The sequence below is a fragment of the Eurosta solidaginis genome, chromosome 4 (genome assembly GCF_040869045.1).
Source record: "Eurosta solidaginis isolate ZX-2024a chromosome 4, ASM4086904v1, whole genome shotgun sequence".
Lineage (NCBI taxonomy): Eukaryota > Metazoa > Arthropoda > Insecta > Diptera > Tephritidae > Eurosta > Eurosta solidaginis.
The window spans coordinates 243,827,561-243,850,240 of record NC_090322.1 but is presented as its reverse complement, the minus strand read 5'-3'; the positions used below and the strand labels follow the sequence as shown (position 1 = coordinate 243,850,240).

Here is a 22,680-nt window from a genome sequence, read left to right as displayed (position 1 = left end):
AAGTATTACTTTTCTTCTAATAAAAAATATATACAATTTATATGTGTGGGTACTATAAATGAAAATGGTTCTCAAGTTGTGTCTGCCTATGCGAGCAGACTACTCGGTAGGTGATGAGGGTAACGGGCGGCTGACGAGTAGGGAAATGTATATGGATACATATTAGACTAGACGGCACATATTGTTGTGTAAGTAGATATATGCATATGCGAGCAGACTACTCGGTAGGTGATGAGGGTAACGGGCGGCTGACGAGTAGGGAAATGTATATGGATACATATTAGACTAGACGGCACATATTGTTGTGTAAGTAGATATATTCTACAAGTCATACAGACAGTTAAGTATAAAAATAAGTACAATTATAAGTATGTAATGGTTATCGCGACTATGTTTGACTATGTTTTTGTTATTACTTGACATACCAATAAGTTTTTTTTTTTCATTGTAGCTTATGATTTAAGATAGTGGTGCGCATCAGCTAGCGACCAGCTTAATACCAATTACAAACAGAAGTTTAATGGAATCACAATTTGCTTAAATGAAATCATTAATTTTTTCCCCCACAGGACCATTTACTTAATTAACGTATATTTGTCAGCAGCAATGAAAAACAATATTTTGTTTTCTACAAATAATATATAAAAAGGAAACAGCCTTTTCCTCTTTGACTTTAATGGTAATACAAATAAAATAGTTATGAGGCACCTAACCAAATATGTGTCTATTTTCTTAAAATCCTTCTTATGCTTTGCTGCAAACGCCAAGTGTTTCTCTGTTTTTCATAAATTATGGAAAATTATTTATATTTGATTGCCAATTGTTCTATTGACAATGAAACCCGAAGAGCAATGCAAAAAGAAACAAAATGAAAGTATAACAATCGTTAACGACGAGTTATCGGCGGTTAATGGGCGTTTGGCGAGTTCATTATTTGTTGTCGGCCTTTGGCGAGTTCAAGATTTGTTATCGATAGCAAACGTTAACGATGAGTTATCAATTTGTTATCAAAAATATCTATTTTTTATCAAACAAAAACAAAAAAAGATCTTTTAGTTATTGAAAACATATCGATTTGTTAAAGAACAAGTATCGGATCCAAAACTTATCGATTTGTTATCAAAAAACTACGAGTCGTTATCGATAACAAATCGATATTTTTCTGATAACTTTAAGAACAAAAAATAGATTTTTTTCGATAAAAATCAATACTTTTTCAATAAAAAATTGATATTTTTCGACAATATACCGAGTACGTTTCGAGAACATTTTTTATTGATAACAAGCCGACGAATCGTTGATAACAAATCAATAATATGTCGTATTTATAAATGAATTTATCCAACCATGCTAAATGATTCCAAAATAGAACCAAAATGGTCCCGAAATAGTTGCTAACATAATTCCGGAATGATTCCAAGATGACTCGCAAAACTGCCTGAAAATAGACCTGAAATAATCGTGCAAGTAATCCCGAAAGATTCCTTATACATTCCCAAATTGATCTCGAAATAGTGTCTAAAACAATACCGAAATGATCTCTAAATAATCCCAGAATGATCCCAAAAAAGGTACTAAGTACTCGTGATGTTCGATGTGTAAACATACACGTGCACGACTGAAAGTTAATTTTTTTTAAGTTTACTAGAGCTCATACAGGGGTTAAAGTTAATTAAACCACACTAGAGGTGACTTTACAAGAAACGAATATGTATGTAGTATCGGGCTTTTTGATAAGAGCTTCGTCGGCTACTTATCGGGAACAAACGATACCAACCAGATTCGAGATATCGATTTTTTATCAGTTTGTCATAGTCTTCTTATTGGTTTCTTAACGGTATGCTATGGAAGGATTATATGTGTGCCATCGATTTTATATTGAAGTTTTGAAGGTATGTGTTTCATAAAAAACCGATGGGTAGACGTCAAGAAATATATATCATGCATATAACAAATTGGTAACACTTCGATAAGAAATCGATAACTTGCCGGTAAGAAATTGATAACTTTTAGATAACAAATCGCTACATTTTCGACAACAAAATCGACAGCTTTTCGATAACACGTAGATACCAAATTGCTAGCACTCCAGTAACGAATCTATACGTTTCGGAAAACATGTTGATATTCGTCTATTAAAAATCGATTTAATTAAATTAATGTAACGATCTCAGAGATAGTGGGGAAGCATTTGAAAATGAAATATATCTCACTGAGAAACCCATTTTTCGTTCTTGGATATCGGTTGTTATCCGTTATAAACCGAATTACCTTTTCTGGTTAACCGTTAAATTCAATATCAGATGTATATACATACACACATACAAACATACCCCCATAGAAATGTGTCTTTTTCCTAATTGTTTGGTTTTTTTTTTTGACATGTCGTATGTTTACAGCTACTTTATTTTTGTTTTCTTCTTCTCTTAACATAAGCCGGATAGAAAAAATAAAATAAAAAACTTGAAAAGCAATTTCGATCCGACTTTGTATTGGATTTGTTGGTAGGCGCTTGCAAGTGGTTTGGCCACCCCTGCCGTCAACAGTATCACGTAGGCAGTCCCACAACACCAACAAAAAGTAAGAAATAACAGGGCCACACAACAGATAAATTAAAAATAATAAAATATGTAGAACACATGCTAAGGAAAAAAAATCAACAGAAAACGAAAAATGTAAATGTGCTCAACAAATTGTTAAGATAAATGATATCTACCTGCCAAGACAAATCTTTCCAAGATTTTCAAACTGGCCTAACTCGCTGGATCTCCTCCTATCTTTGCGGTAGAACTCAGTCATTTTTAAAAACATTTGTTCGGATGTCATTGATGTTCCCTCCGGTGTGCCTCAGGGCAGCCATCTCGGTCGGTTTTTGATCTTTATAAACGATGTTTCCACAACTATAAAATATTCTAAAATTTTAATGTAAAACTTTTTAAGCCATACGCGTCGGTTGAAGAACGTTCTGTACTCCAGGCGGATTTAAATCGTTTAGTTACTTGGTGTAATGCGAATTTTATGCCTCTCAACATAGAAAAATGTAAATCCATGTATTTTTCACATGGGAACATACAGCCAGCTTCCTACACAATTAATGGCCAAACTCTGGAAAGCGTTGATGTTTTTGTCGACTTGGGAGTTACAATGAATTGCAAACTTAGTTTCAGCCCTCATATTAATGACACAGTAAATAAAGCAAGAGGAGTTTTAGCATTTGTGAAAAATGGGCAAAAGAGTTTAGTGATCCTTAAGTTACAAAAACCCTTTTTACAACATTGGTGAGGCCGATATTAGAATATGGATCGATAATTTGGAATCCGCGTTATCAAGTTCTTGTGGATAGACTAGAATCAATTCAAAAACAGTTTTTACTTTTCGCCTTGAGAAATCTTCAATGGGACTCTCCGTATAATCTTCCTCCTTACACTAATCGATTAAAACTAATAAATCTTCCTACACTTGCAAGTCGTAGAGAAATGCTAGGTGTACTATTTATGGCTAGACTTTTAAATGGATCGATTTAAAGCCCATTTCTTTTGAACGAAGTAAACTTGAATGTTCCATGCCGAGTTTCAAGGCATTATAAACCTATAATTCTTAAACAATGCAGAAGCAATTTCCAACTACACGAACCTTTTCTATGTTTGTGTGAAGATTATAACTCTCACTCGAGAATAATTGATGTTTCGGACTCGCCCTTTGCCATGAAAAAGACGGTTCTATCTTCTCTTAATAATTAAAAAATTATAATTATTATTTTAGTCTATTGTATTTTGTGAATCTATATTTCTCAGCTGATGAGTTTCTCTGTAGCTGAGCGGGTTTAGATCTCGGCGCTTAAGAAGCCCCTGCCTCTCAAAGACTCGGTAACAAAAAAAAATTATAAATAACACATGAATAAAAATTAGGATACAAAAAAAAAAGTATGTATGAATTAAAAAAAAAAAACAGGATTAGCCTGGTTTCATCGGGCCACTTGAGGGCAGTGCGCTGCCACAACGTCCGAGAAAAAAAAAAGATGATGGGCAAAGCGAATTCAACCAATTCGCCATGAATGTCAAGCAATGCGAATTCAGTACCATGTCTTGTTATCCCAACAGCTGATTGCCTCTTCTTGACTATTTTCCATACAGCGCCTTGTACTTTAAGATGTCAGTTAATTGAAATCAATGAACATTTTCTTTTGACATGACATTCTTCTTCGTTGCGAATTGGGTGAATTTGCTTTGACATCACCTTATATAGATTCGCCTTAAAGTCAAGTCAAAAGAAAATTTGCATTAATTTCAATTAACTGACATACAAGGCGAATCCATACCAGGTTTTGGCAAAACGCGGAGAGTCCAGCGTGAAAAGACTGGATGATTCCACACTTTGTAACCGCTAAACCACTTCATGAAGGATTATGAAAGTGTTACGGATTTGCGCACATCCCTGTGGCGTGCATAATTGACGCGAAAATGTTTTAGCCGCTTAATCCAGGAGCTGATGATTTCTTGCAGTCATTGTCCATGCAGATGCAGGGAATTCCAAAATATATTGATACGAATCGCATGGACTTCTGACGTAGTCCATTATAAAAGAAAAATGAGAAGAAAAGCCAATAATTTTGGCATGACATCTGCTTCAACTTCCGGTCAGAGAAATTTTGTACCATACAAGAGAAGGTTTGCGTTTAGCGCAAGTAAAATCTGCACCAGGTGGTGGTAAAGCGAATTCAACCCAATTCGCCGAGCAGAAGAATGTCAAGTCAAAAAAAAAAAACTATTGATTTCGATTACCTGTACCAAGTAGAGATATACGCCGCCGATAAACGCCGCCGCCGATTTTCGTTGTTTTTCACACGCCGCCGCCGAATGGCAAAAATATCGGCGCGGCGGCGGCGTCCCTATCCAAAACTAGTCCCATGGAGTGAATCACATTGTTTATAGCCTACCAACCAAGTTTAAATATAACCTACGCTTTACGGCTCCTTTTACAAATGTGAATACGTAGGCACATATATTTACCAGGTGACGCTTTGTCCTTCGTAGAACACTCAAAGTGGTGAAGCAAAATCTTTCCCAAGACAGTCGAACTAATGACCGTGTGTGCTACTACCCTAACGTAGCGGGCAGTCGAACTAGTCTGAGAACTGAAGCTACGCGGTCATCCATTCCAAAATATCGTTTTGTTTTAACGAAGACTATTGAAATCAATGTTGTGAACACAAACAAACGTTTGCAAACTTTGGTCTACATTTTAAAAATTGTATCCAGAGTCCTTGTAAAATTTTAATTATGTAGATGCGACGAGGATTATACGTTTTTCACCCATGAGTTACGCAATGACATCCACTTAGACTGCTTGTGATTTCGAGGGCGGCATCCTTGGCCGAATAGTCACTCCCTAACGTTTCAAGGTGTTTCTCTGGTGTAGCTCGGCAGCATAGCGCGACAGAAACATCAGTTAGAAAGTCTTCGGAACTACAACTGGAGCTTCTAGGAAAGTGACGTCGACGAAGGTACATACAGTACAGGAGTTCGAAGTCGCAGTCCTATAGCTTCTGTGCTGGCATATGGTGTGAGGGTCAGGAGGCGCGGTAGCGACTGGTGGTCGGGATTGCTAATGTTCGCACATCGGGAATTGTAGCTCTTAATCATCGGGAATTGTAGCTCGAAAAAACTGGATGCGCCCTGTGCCACAAGAGTCATGAGTATTAATAGACCATTAATAGCAACCTTAAGTCGACTTTGTGCGTGACCGCCAAAGAGCCACAAATGATTTAAAGAAATTGTGTTCGCGACGATTATTAGGAGTTAACCCCAGCTGAAACTACGCTTTGCACGAGATATACAGACAAAAGTGTGACCATTTTATGTATCTCCATTTCTTTTCAGCAGACGCAGCAGTACCATTTCCAAATACACGGGTTACGTGTAAAGCCTCCCTGGAGTAAGTGAACGAGGGACAATCCCTCCGCAAAGAGCTACTCCTGAACCTTTTTGAACGATCTACGAGTTTTTGAGGCAAAAACCCCGGATCTTTCCGAAATAGCTTATTTCCCCCACCACACCAAAGAAAAGAATCCCGGCTTAAATCTCCTCACGGTAAGTCGCGCCACGTATTTAATAATTTTGTTCAGCGTTTGCTTAGCCGACTTGAGGGACAGCTGTTGAAGAGCAGAACAAAGATGACCGAGCAGTCACAGCAGCCACGCTCGGTTCAATTATACCCATTCGTGTTAAAGGATCTATGCGACAGTTGCCGGTGATATTATAAAGCTAGATAAGGGATATAATATCTAAAAAATTGTGCTATCATGCCTTTTGGGCGTTCAAGTTTCACAAACGAGCGTGACGAAAGTTTTACACCCCAGCGTGTTAGGAGGTTAGAATATACCCGCGGTAGGTATGCCTGTCTTAAAAGGAGACTAAAATACCAAATAGGTTCAAGGGGTTGTGTAGCGCAACCCCTTCAGGTTGCCAGCGCAATATATAGCTTCTCCAAACCCAATTGTCAACCTCACCAATCCGTGGAGAATCCTGTTTCATTAACAGACGAGGCTCTGGCTACCCCGAACTCCTCATGGATCTAGGGGGTGGGAGGGCGGGATGGCCTAGAAGGTGGTCATAACAAATAGTTCCCGAGATGGTCGGGCTTGGTACCGGAACGTACCGGATCTGCATCCGGCAAAGAACCATCAACCTCGATAACACTCCCCAAGGCCTGCGGGGAGTGTCCTTATCGCTACAACAACAACGAAAGTTTTACAGTAGATTCACGTTATCGTTCGCTATTTTTAGGGATGAAAGCTCGGTACGTTCCAGTAACTTTCACCATTGAAGTATAGCCCGACCATCTCCGGAACGATTTGATATGCACACGTTGAACATTCCCTGAGAATCTTGGCGTCTTCATTGTATTGTCTGCTGAATAAGTGCGTTATACATTCATATTTATAAAAATATTTGCCTCGAACTGGTAAGGGAAGACAACAGGGTTGAATAAGCTGTGGTTATAAAGCCTTGCAGATAATAGAATTTATAAGAAAAACTAACTCTAAACATTGACAGGAAATTACTTTCATTGCAACCCCACCACACGAGTTTGACAAATGCAAAATTTACAAACAACAAATTTTGCCCTACCAAGCGAAAAATTCGATTATATTTCTTTACTGAAAAACCACTTAAGCCCTCATAGCATATACATTAGGGCGGGTCAAATTGTATGGGGAAGAATGAAAAAAAAACTCCAGGTGTACATTCAGTTTCTGAATCTATGGGTCATACTGAGTAATATTGTCCAATCCGAATAGCGGCTCTCACAAATAAAATACGATTCAGATCGGGATATAAAATTTTCTAACAAAATTAGGGAGGCTCGAAATTCATTTCAGACCTCTGGTCCCATGAACAATATTACTCAGTATGACCCATAGATTCAGAAACTGGATGTGCCTTTTCAGCAATAAATTTGACACACCCTATGTATATTATACATAGATGTATGCAGATAGTAAGCAGAATGAACTTAACTCTGGTGCACTAGTCACCATATTTTATGCAAATTGACTCTGCACTGCACTGCAAATTGAATTGAACTGCAAGCCCCGACACAAGCATTTTTTCATATAGATGAGTTTAACACAAGCTTATGCATTATGAGTAGATTGCACGTATTTTTATGGAGAACGGTAGAATGGGCGACACTGGCGCCATCTGATATTGAAAAGTAGCCAACTCCCAAATTTTGTTCCAAGCAAATCATAAGAAGAAGAAGAATTCGGCATTTGATTTGGTTAAGGGTCTTGGCACACTTTGCAAGTAAAATCATTTTTCCCACTGGTTGGTAAATTTTCTAAAAAATTTCGCAATTAAAAACTGCAATATAACAATCGAATACGACACAAAATATGTTAGCTAGTATTTTTGTTGTATAGAGAGAATGTTTACAACAGTGCTTCGCAAAATGTTGTATGTGAATGGGCAAGGTGAAATAAACTTCAATTTATAAGCGCAACATCTTGGTTGATTGTGGCGATGTTATCGGAATGCATAAGCAATGTCATTGTGCCGCGGCCTTTAGTCTTTTATTGGCTTCTAGTGATGGCCGATACAGCGATTTTGAACTATCGGTGAAAATAGGGATGGCAATTTATGAATCGCGGCTATTTTTTATAGCTATAGCGATCGCTTAAATTTATTTTTAATAAGCGAATGTGCAATTTGCATACTTGGATATAAAAAAGGAATGTTTCAAGTTTGTTTACCGGAGTAGGTTGAATGTTATACATTAATTTAGTTTAGTATACAGAATAGGTATATGAAACAAAATTGGAATAAAAAGAAAAAAATATGTACCTTTTATTGTAAACTGGTGTAAATGAAATTCTAATTTTCTGAGATATTATGATACAATATTATTAACTGGCTGACGACATTATGTCCAGTCTCGTATTACACTCAATGAGATGAAACGGAAATAGATGTATATGCATCATTGTTTTATAAAATTTGCTAATTGGAAATGCTTTGATATTTAAATGTAAGATGAAACAATCCGAAATAAATCTATATATGTAACACCATAAAAACATGATTTATTTACTATTATTTTGTTGTATTTGGCTGCATAATGTTTTTATAGTAAAGTGAATTAATTTTAAATCAAAAATGCAGAACAAAAATATAGCAAATGCTTCAAACTATTATACAAATATTTTTTAACAGAAAATTACCCACCCACTTCAGTACTCTAGAAATTAGCCGGAGAATTCAACCATATATTATAACAAAACTTGAATTGCATTCTCCCAAAAAACTTAAATTTTGAATTACATCTGTTTACAATAAGACGAGTGATATATATTTCTATGATTCTTTTATTTTTCCATCAAAAACACAAATTTTATAAAACTGCTAACGGCTACTGCCTGGAAGTATTAACTTAGGGATTACACAAGGAACCAATCTTAGACCAAGTCTAAAGACCCAGGTCTATCTGCCGTCATTTGTAATTAAAAACGAAAAAATTCAGTCATTTAATCTATTTTATACACTTCATGAAATATTTATATGAACGGGGAATTTTACAATTATCATCGGGCTTTGCATGCGTTTCATTTATGAGCTCATAAAATTGCCACATTTCACTTCTTTTTTACTATAATTTGCTCTCATCTTTCACTCGGTATTAAAACGGATTTTTAATAAATTAATACAACCAAATTTTCGCAGCCAACCAGATCAAAACGTCGTTTATAAAAATATCAATTAAAAATAATGTCGCCTGAAAGAGTAAACTAGCTAAAAGTAAACACAACCGAGTGAAGAAATATCGCTTCATAAGGAAATATCGCTTCATGAAGAGATACCGCTATTGGCGAAATGCTGCCAGAGGTGATTGTCATTCAAAAGAATCGAATGAAGGATAATCGCCAATCACTGATATATTTGGATAGCAATATGCCGTCTTCCAGTGAGTTTTACAGCTCCGGCTCACGCTCAATTCTCACGGGAATGCTCTGGACCATTGAGAAGCAGATGTCGTAAAATTTTCGCACACGTGAAATGTGACAGGCAGATGCCGCCGCTGTTTTTCATTTAACTCATACACTCAAAACGTAGGTTTATTAAAGGCAGCCTTACCAAACTAAAAAGAAGTAATTAACAAATTATCTGGCTCACAAATTGAACCAGACTTCTATCTGGATTTATCTGGCTCAAATCGTTGTTGTTGCATTTACACTTATTTATCTGGCTCAGGATTTTGCCACCGAATGATGGCAATAGTTATCACTAGCTGTTTTTTTTTTTTTTTTTACATCTATATACGTTTCCTCTTGAAGTTTATATGGACTGCTAAGCGACAAACTTTAAATACACCTCTGAAATTGCTAGGCATAAAATTAGTACTACTAAATTTCAATACGGATTATACTCAGATGTAACTGAAATATGTGTCTATGTTTCACCCTCTGCACTAATTCTATGTATTCTATGCGCGTCCACTATTTACCATAATTGATTCAGCTTTATGTTATACACAGAAATACAACAGAGGGTTCTGTCAAAGTTTTTCGGTACACCCTGTGCTGCTGTTTAACCACTGCCGCTAGATGGGTCTCCTAAGCATTATCTAAGCGAGGATAGGCGTTTTTTTTTTCACGCGCAAACGAAACGTATACGCGTATAAAAAAACACGGCTACTATAGATATTTTTCATTCGCGGCGATGCAATCACCGAAAGTGAAATATCGTTTCATCACTATTGGCTTCGTCTCTTTAACCGAGTAACCAGCGTTGGATTTGTATACAAAATGTTTAGTTGCGCTCAAGCAAATGTGTATAGATTATATATAGTAAATATATATATATATATATATATATATGTATATATACTACTTACACATATGTATGTATGTAGTATATTTTTGTATTTTTCCGATGTAGGTACTTCAGCAATTGGTAGACATTTGTACTACATGCACATCGCTTATGAATACATACATACATATGTATCTATATTTTATTTACATTCGCCTTTATGGCACATAACCAAACAACAGCTGTAGAAACCGGCACTACAACAAATACAACCGGCTATAACAACAGCAACTAACAAATTTGAGTCCCTTTCCCCTCATCAACTTACATATCAACTCCTGTGTGTTTGAATTCCGGTAATGAAGTGGTGTGCCAGCAGCTGATACTCACCATAGGAGACTCATAAAGAAGACAACAAAACTCTCATATGACATACCTACATACATATCAGTATATACACAAAATGTTCGGTGTATCGTATGGACGAATGCGAAAGATTCTCGAAAAATTAAAAACTGGCCTGTCCCGAGGAGGTGGTACTTTAATTGCTGTTCGGCGTAAATATCACTCATCATCTATTTCACTGCAGAATGAGGACACTCGGTTGGATCAACTGTGTGTATGTGTCAATGGGTCGTCGACACTCTTTATATGTGTATCTTACATTCCGCCTGGTAGCATTGACAGTTTGTATAAAGCACATACTGATAATCTTATAGACTTAGTTTCTACGAAATCAGAGTGTAATTTTTGTATTTTAGGTGATTTCAATATAGGAGATGTGAGCTGGGCGCCAGTGGGTGAGAGTTTAACTTTGTACCCCAACAATGTAACTAGCTTTTCGGAAACGTATGTTGTTGACAACTTATTAAGCGTCAATCTTACTCAAATTAATTCAATCTTAAATAAACTGTTTAAAACATTAGATCTAATTTTTTTAAGTGAAGATATGAGTTTTTCTTTGGAAGAATGTCTCGACCCTCTGTCATGCCCCGGCTTGCATCATGTTCCTCTTGTCCTGCAACTGGAGTTTTACGAATTTAGAAATGTCGACTTAGATTTGCTACCGGTTAATTACTGTTTCAAAAATTGCAACTTTAATGCCATTAGCGATAGAATCAATTTGCATGATTGGGATACTATATTTTCTGGGAAGAGTGTAAATGAATGCTTTGATCTTTTCAAAGTTAAAGTCAATGAAATTTGCTCCACTTTAATTCCTCGAGTGAAAAGGAAATGTTACAAAATACCTTGGTATACAAGAAAGTTGAAAAGACTTAAAAATTTAAGGAATAAGTTTTTCAAAAGGTATAATTTATCGAAGATGCGTCTTCATAAGGATAAATATTTATTATACTCAAGTAAGTTTAAATCTTTGAGTAAGAAACTTCATAAAGAGTATGTTGCTAAATTTGAAAGGAATATTAAGTTAAACCCTAAATCTTTTTGGCGTTACGTTAAGGCTAAAAAGTCGTGTGCAAGTATCCCATCTAAAGTTTCTTACAATGGAAAATCTGCGTATTCCCTCGGCGAAGCTGTCAACCTCTTTGCTGATTTTTTCGGGGCGAATTTTGAGACTGGGACGTTTCTCACCGAGGAACTAGATACGGAAAATGACACCCCTATTAATTTTGGTCAATTGTCCCTGACTCTTGAAGATGTCATTTGTGGCATCTCGGTGATCAAGTCGTCAGTGCAAATGGATGTAGATGGGTTCTGTTCTTTTTTGTTTAAAAATATTGCAGCAGTTGCGTATCCAATCTTATTAACTTTTAATAAATCTCTCAGGAATGGAGATTTCATAAACGCTTGGAAGGTAACGTCTATTACCCCGATATTCAAGAGTGGTAATAAAAGTAATGTTGCCAACTACCGTCCTATTTCTAAACTTTCCACTGTCTCGAAATTGTTTGAAATTGTAGTTAAGGATAAAATATTCTTCGCAGTAAAGACCTTGATTTCACCTAATCAGCATGGATTTATGCCTGGCAGATCAACTGTAACTAATCTAGCAGTATTTTCTGAATACTGTATTTCTTCATTTAATAGGAGGGCGCAAGTTGATACTATCTATACCGATTTTTCGAAGGCTTTTGACAAAGTCAACCATTCATTACTAATATCTAAACTTGCTGGCTTCGGCTTCCATTCTAGTATGCTATCTTGGGTGAGATCTTACTTGGCAGATCGTAGCTGTGTTGTTGTGGTAGATGGTATTTCTTCGCGGTCGTTTACTGCCAATTCTGGTGTACCCCAAGGGAGCGTGTTGGGTCCCTTATTATTTGTTATCTTTATTAATGACATACGTCATTGTTTCAGTTATGCTGAATTCTTATTGTTTGCTGATGACTTGAAAATTTTTGCATCAATCACGACTCAATCTGAGTCCACTATGCTCCAAGCTGATCTTGATAACGTAATGGACTGGTGTAAACGGAATCGTCTGCTTTTAAATATAAGTAAATGTTTTAGTATTACCTTTGCTAAAACTCGAAATGTTCTTCCTGTTTCGTATCATATTGGGGACTCTACGCTGAGGGTTGTTGATGAAATATCAGATCTTGGTGTAGTCTTTGATGCGAAGTTTCTATTCCACAGTCAGATTAATTATGTCATTGCGAAGTCTTATTCCACACTTGCGTTCATTCGCCGTTTCAGTATGGATTTTAGTGATCCTTATACTTTAAAACTTTTATTTACAACCCTAGTGCGGTCTAAACTAGAATATGCTGTTTTCATTTGGAGGCCGTACCATGCCTGCCATATAGACCGACTTGAGCGTATTCAAAAAATATTTTTGCGATTTGCCCTCCGGTCTTTGCGTTTTCAAGACCCTGTTCCAACATACAGTTCTAGGTGTCTTTTAATTAACCTTAAATCTTTAGTGAGTAGAAGATCAATGCTTTCATTGACATTTTTATATGATATCATCAATGGGACGGTTGACTCGCCCTATCTTTTAGAACGTATACGGTTCAATGTACCATCGCGAACCCTTCGATGTCACGATTTTTTCTGGTTAGATAGATTTAGAACGACTTATGCTTCCAACTCTCCAATTGCTAGGGCAATGAGGGAGTTTAATTTGCTGTATTCTATAGATATTGATTTTGCATTAAATAAATTTAGGTTTAAACTGCTATTGAATGAAATTATTTGAATATTTTATATTTATTAGTTAAGATATATTAGTAAATAGTCTGTAAGGAGGTTCTGATTGTCCTAGACTATAATATGAATAAATAAATAAATAAATAAATAAATAAATAAATCTGAAATGTAAAAGGGATCCATTCGTTTTGTTATACTCAGCGTGCTTTGCACACAGAGTATATTAACTTTGATTGGATAACGGTTGGTTGTACAGGTATAAAGGAATCGAGATAGATATAGACTTCCATCAGTATCGAAAAAAGATTTGATTGAGACATGTCCGTCCGTCTGTCCGTTAACACGATAACTTGGGTAAATTGAGGTATCTTGATGAAAATTGGTATGTAGGTTCCTGGGCACTCATCTCAGATCGCTATTTGAAATGAACGATATCGGACTATAATCACGCGCACTTTTTCGATATCGAAAATTTGGAAAAACCGAAAAAATGCGATAATTCATTACCAAAGACGGATAAAGCGATCAAACTTGGTAGGTGGGTTGACCTTATGACGCAAAATTGGAAATTAGTAAAATTTTGGACAATGGGAGTGGCACCGCACACTTTTAATAGAAGGTAATTTAAAAGTTTTGCAAGCTGTAATTTGGCAGTCGTTGAAGATATCATGATGAAATTTGGTAGGCAAGTTACTCCTATTACTATATGTGTGCTAAATAAAATTAACGAAATCGGATGACGAACACGCCCACTTTAAAAAAAAAATTTTTTTTTTAAGTCAAATTTTAACAAAAAATTTAATATCTTAATTAATAAATAAATATAAGTAAATTATGCCAAAATTCAACTCCAGTAATGATATGGTGCAACAAAATACAAAAATAAAATAAAAAGAGTCGACCATCTGTCCTTCCGCTCGGCCCTTAACACGATAACTTGAGCAAAAATCGATATATCTTTACTAAACTTAGTTCACGTACTTATCCGAACTCACTTTATCTTGGTGTAAAAAATATAACCTTAGAAAAAACTTGTAAAATGGGTGTGACACCTACCATATTAAGTAGAAGACAATGAAAAAGTTCTGCAGGGCGAAATCAAAAGCCCTTAGAATATTGACAGGAATACTGTTCGTGGTATTACAAATATATAAGTAAGTTAGCGGTACCCAACAGATGATGTTCTGGGTCACCCCGGCCCGCATTTTGGTCGATATCCCGAAAACGCCTTCACATATACAACTAAGGGCCACTCCCTTTTAAAACTCTCGTTAATACCTTTAATACCCATATCGTACATACACTTTATAGTCACACCTGGTCCACCTTTATGGCACTATCTGGAAAGGCGTACACCTATAGAACAAAGGCCCACACCCTTTTAAAATACTCTCATTAACACCTTTCATTTGATACCCATATCGTACAAACAATTCTAGAGTCACACCTGGTATACCTTTATGGCGATATCTGGAAAAGGCGTCCACCTATAGAACTAAGGCCCACTCCCTTTTAAAATACTCATTAACACCATTCATTTCATACCCATATCGTACAAACACATTCTAGTCACCCCTGGTCCACCTTTATGGCGATATCCTGAAATGCGTCCAGCTATAGATCTATGCCCCACTCCCTTTTAAAATACTCTTTAATACCTACCGCCGTGGTGTGATGGTAGCATGCTCCGCCTGCCACACCGTATGCCCTGGGTTCGCACCCCGGGCAAAGCAACATCAAAATTTTAGAAATAAGGTTTTTCAATTAGAAGAAAATTTTTCTAAGCGGGGTCGCCCCTCGGCAGTGTTTGGCAAGCGCTCCGAGTGTATTTCTGCCATGAAAAGCTCTCAGTGAAAACTCATCTGCATTACAGATGCCGTTCGGAGTCGGCATAAAACAAGTAGGTCCCGTCCGGCCAATTTGTAGGGAAAATCAAGAGGAGCAGGACGCAAATTGGAAGAGAAGCTCGGCCTTAGATCTCTTCGGAGGTTATCGCGCCTTAAATTTATTTATTGTTTTAATACCTTCCATTTGATACCCATGTCATACAAACACATTCCAGGGTTACCCTAGGTTCATTTTCCTACATGGTGATTTTCCCTTATTTTGTCTCCAAAGCTCTCAGCTGAGTATATAATGTTCGGTAACACCCGAACTTAGCCTTCCTTACTTGTTTTACTTTACGTATCTAACAAAAATACTTCTGTAGATGGATGTATTAAAGCCCGAAAGAATATAATAATAAAAGGAAGTTTAGTTTACCCCTTGATGTCACCCCGAACCCTAGTATAGGATCGAACTCGACGAATTAAACTTTTATACATATGTAGGTAGCTGGTACCTCTACTGAACGGGTTTTGAGGTATAAACTTTCATTTTTCTCTAGAAATTGTATCTCGACATTCAAAGCTGAAGTACTCAAATTCAATAAAATGCTGGGTTAAGTCATGGAGAATATGTGGAATGGACTAGCTTTTTCCAGATCGGCTTCGAATACGATGTTATTAACATTTATTCATTGTGAGCTATGTAGCTGTTGTTGTTGTAGCAGTAGATCTTGTTGATATGTAGCTGTTCCTTGGCAATATGGGACGGTTTAGTATTCCCTCCGTTCAATAGCCACTCAAGAATTGTCAACAAAGCTCTAACTATCGGGGAGTGTATGTATCACAACAACAACATACACCACATACATATACAAGGTGTGATACTTGGTATGTGAGAGATCCACCTGTTACAGTGACCAAATCGAATCAAATCAAGGTGTTGTGTCAGTCGCTGAGAAGTGTGCTATATTTTTCTGCTACGGTTGGAAGCCGCAGACTATTTGCAAATATGGTTGCGTGCTAGCAGTTAGTAAAAGTGGTAATGCTTGCGGAATCTCGAGAGGTCACAGAGATATTTCCTTAACCGTCACGAAGAACAAGCTAAATTTACACGCTATTGACAAAGTGTTCTTTTCCAAACCACAAATGAATAGCTGATACTGTTGTTGTTTTAACGATAAAGACACTCCCCGAAGGTTGTGGGTGTGTTATTGATGTCGACGGTGCTTTGCCGGATATAGATCCGGTAACAAGTACCTTTAAGGTACTAGCACGACCATCTCGGGTATGGTTCCATGAGGAACAGAGAATCGCTGGTTAATATGTTAATGATACATTCATATTTGTAACAGGATTCCCCTCGCGTAGGTGAGGTTGACAGTTGGATTACACCAAGTGTAAATAATAATCATCAAAACACTGCAACAAAAGTTCCTGTAATAAGGTCAGCCATGTTTGTTTGTTCACCCGCAATATTATTTCTAGGTCTGTGCTTGTACAGTCCTTACCCGGATATGAAACCGGCATGACAGGTTGGTACTAGAACCTGTCGTGGGAACGACAATTCCCGTCATCCCCACAGGCTTTAGCGAAGACATTTCTACACCATGTCTAAGAGCCGATCTGCTATTAAAAGTGGTGTTAAGGGTTTTGCTTACATTCTTAATTATTGATTCTGTCGGCGACGGCTTACTTCAAGCCAAACGAATGAATATAACAAAAAGCAGATACGAGACAAAAAGGAAAAGTGGAAGAGCAGGTATTCAGTAGTGTTTATAAAATTCTAGAACGTTCCAACTGATAATCTACATAGCGTAAGTAAAGGGCCAATTAATGGTGACATATAACCATAAAGCCATAACCAGATAAAACAGCTGATCGAACCTACCTTATGGAAATCAATGTAATCGATTAATGGTGCCATACCATAACGCTAACGCCATAACCATACATAGCCAACAAATTGGTTTTTGGTTTCTCGTCATATCCATAATGTAAAAATATTTGAGTTGGTGAATTTAATAACTTTTTGTAGATTTTATTCATTGTTTTGGATACGTTATGACTAAGAAACTAATTTTTTGGGGAATATGTTTGTAATTTTTTGCGTTTTCTTCATTTTTATGAAATACGATTTTTAGGTTAAGGCACCATTAATTCACATTGGAGATGGTTATGGATATGGGTATGGTTACGACTATGGGTAAAAGTCTAGTTTAGGGGTCGACTGCTAATGCGCTACTAAAAATATCGAGAGAGGTGACAAAAGACCCATATTGACCTCGACAGCAATAATCCGAAGGCGGAAAAGAAAAATTGTATCTCTGTCTGGAGATATTTGCAGTTGAAATTGGCGATTTTCATGTGGTTGTTGTAATGTTGTTGGCCCCACAAAAAAAATTATGAACACAAGTGTTTTGCGAGGATATAGTTTTGGTCTCCAAACCGTTGTTGGACCCACCCATGGTAGCTTTGGTAATTGTTTACTATAGCTCACAACTGCTAAAACTCGTCCAAAAATAGCATGGGAGGTGTCAAAGCCCAGCAAACACAGTTTCTAACGTTAGAGAAATATTGTAGTTTTACATTAGAATTCTAATGTAGTTCTCTAATGCAATTCGAATCAAAAACTAGGTTAGAGAACTAGGTTAGAATTCGAATGTGAAACGATTCGAATAACACCAGAAATGCGATGTTATGATTATTGTCACAGTTATCGATTATTTGCACGACATGATCATTCATTCTTAGTGTCATACAAACAAAATGAAAATAGCGGAAATATTAAAAGTTGAGAAATAAGTTCTTTTATTTATAATAATAAATACTAGCAAGTGAAAATGAATTAAAAAAGGAAAGCGAGCAGATTATTGAAGGGCTACTTGAATGGCATTAAGAAAACGCTTCCTCATCCGTACCTCAAACCAACGCTGAGCTCAATCTTTAAGTACGTTTTTAATTTATTATAATAGAAAAAGCCTTTGAAATATGTTCATTTTTAATACATAAGATTATAACCAAATAACGTATCTGATATAATGAAACAATGACAATTTCGCTGATTTTAAATAATTGAATTTAATTGCGCATCACTTGAAAATTCTCATTAGAAACTCATTAGAATTTGACGTTAGAGTTCGATTAGAATTCTAACCCTTTTCTCGATATCGGGAACGAAGTCCCCTTTTTGTCGAGAATGCTATAATACGCGACAGTTTCGCAAATCGTCCTCTAACCTTCTACCTTAGAGAAATACATTAGAATTCGATTCGTCTTCTAATCATTTTCTAACCTAAATGTTTGTTGGGAAGACGCGCTTTGTACCCACCCAACAAACATTAAGTTAGAAACCGATTAGAAGACGAATCGAATTCTAATGTATTTCTCTAAGGTAGAAGGTTAGAGGACGATTTGCGAAACTGTCGCGAATTATAGCATTCTCGACAAAAAGGGGACTTCGTTCTCGATATCGAGAAAAGGGTTAGAATTCTGATCGAATTCTAACGTCAAATTCTAATGAGTTTCTAATGAGAATTTTCAAGTGATGCGCAATTAAATTCAATTATTTAAAATCAGCGAAATTGTCATTGTTTCATTATATCAAATACGTTTATTTGGTTATAATCTTATGTATTAAAAATGAACATATTTCAAAGGCTTTTTCTTTTATAATAAATTAAAAACGTACTTAAAGATTGAGCTCAGCGTTGGTTTGAGGTACGTAAAAAACATCAAAATTTTTAAAAACTCAATTTTTTTTAAATTTAATTGCTGTATTAAATATATGAAAATATAGTTTGGTAGATGGGAAATAATTTAAGCTTTCATTTAAAATTATATATAATATCCTTAGTCCCATCAATGCAATACCAACTGTCCTGTTCCTGGTAGACCAAAACTTAATTTTGGGCAAATTAACAGTAATTCTGCGCAGAACACCTGGTATTTATTTCCTTTATGTGCAGAACACCTTTCCGAGTTGGCGGCCTTAGGCCGCGCTTATTTAAATAACCCTGGGCTACGCCATGCCAAGTCCGGGTGGTGGCCTGAACCGTGGCAACATGCCACGGTACGCACTCTTTTGCGCGTTTTTAGGTACAGTCTAATAAAATTACAAAAACCATGTTTTGAAAACGGCAATAAGGCCATCGTTCAAATATCGTTCACGAATGCAAAAAAGAGCTTTTTCAAATTTTTGGTAAATAAAGAGTAGAAAGGTTAGAGATATATGTATATACATCAGATGAAAGGTATTTTTGTAAGTTATTTTTCGATTCTGCACTTGTTCCATTTTTTAGATGTGGCAGCACAGATTTGTAATGTCATAAAATATATATACGTATACACATATAAAAGTTGTGTAGAAATTTGCAAACTTTAACAACAAATAACTTTTAATTATAAGTTTGCGCACTTTAATATGTATATTTGTGGTCGGGAGAACTCCCTCTTTCATCTGATACCAAGTTAAACCCCGAACTCGGGGGGTGCTAAACTAAATTGCCAAAAATACTATGGATACCACCCCCGGTTTCGGAAGGACCCGCGGGTCATTTTTCGGTTTTTCTTTTGAACGAGTTGAAATTTTTATTTTCCGCCTTCGGATTATTAATACTGATTTGAAGACGCGTCGATTGACACCTCTCTCGATATTTTTGATAGCGTATGAGCAGTCGACCCCTCAACTAGACAATTACCCGACTACAAAGATGACCGACTATGGCGTTAGAGTTAAGGAAGTTTAATTTGGATTTAAGAGGTTACGAGAGAAATATAAAGAAAATAAACATTTGATTACCTTTTTTCAACTCGTCTATGATATTACGATTTTTACGCGTATTTTCCAGCTAAGTGCATTCACAAACTAAAATAACGACTTTGAGGTCGGAAGATTTTCTATTTTGCCCTTTATATAGATTTTCCAGTTTTTCTTATATTTTTCCACTAACTTTTTTGCAAAATTCTATCAACACTGCTTTTCTTGTAATTTTTTCAAACGCATGGAATGAGTAAAAACAGCAAAGAAAAACATCCAATTGGAATCTTCTTCCTGCACAGATGTTGGAATTTAATTCACGATTCTAGAATGTTATTTCTAATTAGGAACGGCGAAATGCGCCTCGTTTTTAAGTTTTCATAAAATTCTTTTTTAGACAAGTTTATTTTTAAGTTTCTGACAATTAAAAAATGAGGAGAATAAGACACAAACAGCAAAAGGATAATAATAACAAATGCACTATTCGTGTTTTGTTTTGCACCAATTTTTATTTTGTGGCCTTTTTTTCGGCGTCGAATGAGGCACAAATTGGCTCACTGCTTTTGTCTATTCACTTTTCACTATATTATGCACTTTTCTCTTGTTACTTTATGGTTTTTTTTAATAGCACTTTTATCTACTCTATAAATGGAAATAATTTTATTTTATGTTATCGCACGAAATGAAGTTTGTTTTATTCGAACAATTCTCTGATGTGGCCGACTTCCATCTGATATATAAAAGTTCTTCGAAATTCGTCGAAGCTATTTGAGCATCTGTTAATTTCCCCTGTGCTTTAGGGTTGCTCACAATGTAGTAGAAAGCAGAACAACTTGACACACTCACATTAATGTGTGATGCCACTTTGTGCCGTTGGCTGAAAACTGCCCAATTTTTTTTTTAATTGTACGTGGTCCTTTTCTTCGGGATCGGCATTTTTCATCAGGGGCTGGAGTCTCAAACTGTGAAAAACTAAAAATATTCACTGACGCAAAACTCATTTGCAAATTTACACTTTAAATTATAATGTGATTCTGTAAGGTATTGTGCACACTGTTTTTGCTGAATGAGCTCTGATTGTAAAAGTCATATGTCAGTGAGGCAATATTAATCAAACGTCATGCGAGTTTTCTTGGTCACAGTTTTGCTTTGCAGAATCAGAATCTTAAAGTTTACACAATATCCAGGGTACACATTAAAACGCGCAGTTGGATAATCCAGCCCCAGGAAGCGAGACCGTAGTTTGTTATTCATTGCACTATGTTCATGCCTGCGTAAAGCTCATAAAACACGTTACTAAACCTACTTCGATACACACCGTTGGCATCGCTTACTGGATAAAAATTTGAGCAACTTTTCTCTCGTTGCTGCTCAGGCGCGATTGCTGCTGTTCTTTCTTTGATCGAATGAGGAAGTTTGTAATAACTTCGATTACCGTAATAACCACTTTAGATACAGAGAAGACCAAGCTTTCGGTGTGTTTGCCAAGGCCGATTCTATCAATAACGATAGTATACGCCGCAATTATACGTTTTTATGGTAGATTACCCCGTCGCGATCAAAAGCTGCTGCTTGAATCACTTTCAGTATGCGGTTACAGAAATCACACGAGGGGGAGTCGCCCATTGTATTAAGCCTAGTTCTGTTCCGAATGGGTCTGAGAAGTCTTTCCCAATCATTATGTCCAAACATAAGTGCAGAAATGCAGCGAGATCTTAAACATGTGCAGCTGCCAAGTAAATATAACTGCACATATGTTTACAAAACAATAAAGCAGCAGCAAAGCTAACGGCGATGCAGGCAAAACTGCTGGAAATGTATTTTGGGCGTCCCAGGGGGTTAGGGGGATAAGAATACACATTTGGCCCTTATTGATACCGAATTTTTCTTAGTAAAAAAAACACATCATGGCTCAACTATATGGTTGGCTCATCTCTACAGCAACAGCATACCTTTGTTCAGATTGTCAAAATCAGCGTATTGGTGTTAGGCGAATGTAATGGAATGAAAACATAAAAACTAGCAGCTTTTGTGTGTAGTAAGAAAATGTTGTCAATGTGTTGGTACCATTTTGAGTTTGCCATCTCGTTCTGACAATCCCTACTCCAGTGAAATGAAAAAAAATGAAATCAGCAAAATGAGCCAACCATATAGTTGAGCCATGAAACATCGACCAGATCTATAGAAAAAGGAATCTACAAAACGTGTTCAGAATTAGTACAAAATGACCTATGTAACACAAATACAAAATAAAATAATAAAAAAAAAAAATTATTAAATTAAACGGTTTTATTTAAAGCTGGAGTCATTGGTGCCGTATGTCGTATCGCTGTATCCGTATCCCTAACGTAATCAGCTGTTTATCGTTGCGACGGTAAACCAAAACCCAATTGGTTGGCTACGATACGGTTACGACTTTAGCGGCACCAATAATCGATTGCATTGATTCTCATAAGGTTGGTCGAATCAGCTGTTAAAAGGTTACCGATACGGTTACCGATAAAGCACCAATGTCTCCAGCTTAAAACAATACATGAAGTAATAATCATACTAAAAGCTAGAAAATAAATAGGTAGGTACTAGTCATCACACTCCTCATCAATCTAGGTCGTTGATCAGACAATTAAATAAAAGCGTTGGGCGCGTGAAATTTCTAAAAATGTGAGGCGTAGCATGA

At 36.4% G+C, this 22,680-nt stretch overlaps 1 protein-coding gene across 4 annotated transcripts in view; it reads right to left on the bottom strand.

Annotated features, from left to right (window-relative positions):
* The window catches only part of Pdcd4 (Programmed cell death 4), a 110,211-nt gene extending 89,469 nt beyond the window's left edge, over positions 1–20,742 (bottom strand). For all 4 annotated transcript variants that reach the window (XR_010953177.1, XR_010953173.1, XR_010953176.1 and 1 more), the window contains exon 1: positions 20,046–20,742. The gene's annotated coding sequence lies outside the window, so the exon portion shown is untranslated. The remainder of the gene's footprint in view (positions 1–20,045) is intronic.
* Positions 20,743–22,680: the final 1,938 nt, after the last annotated feature.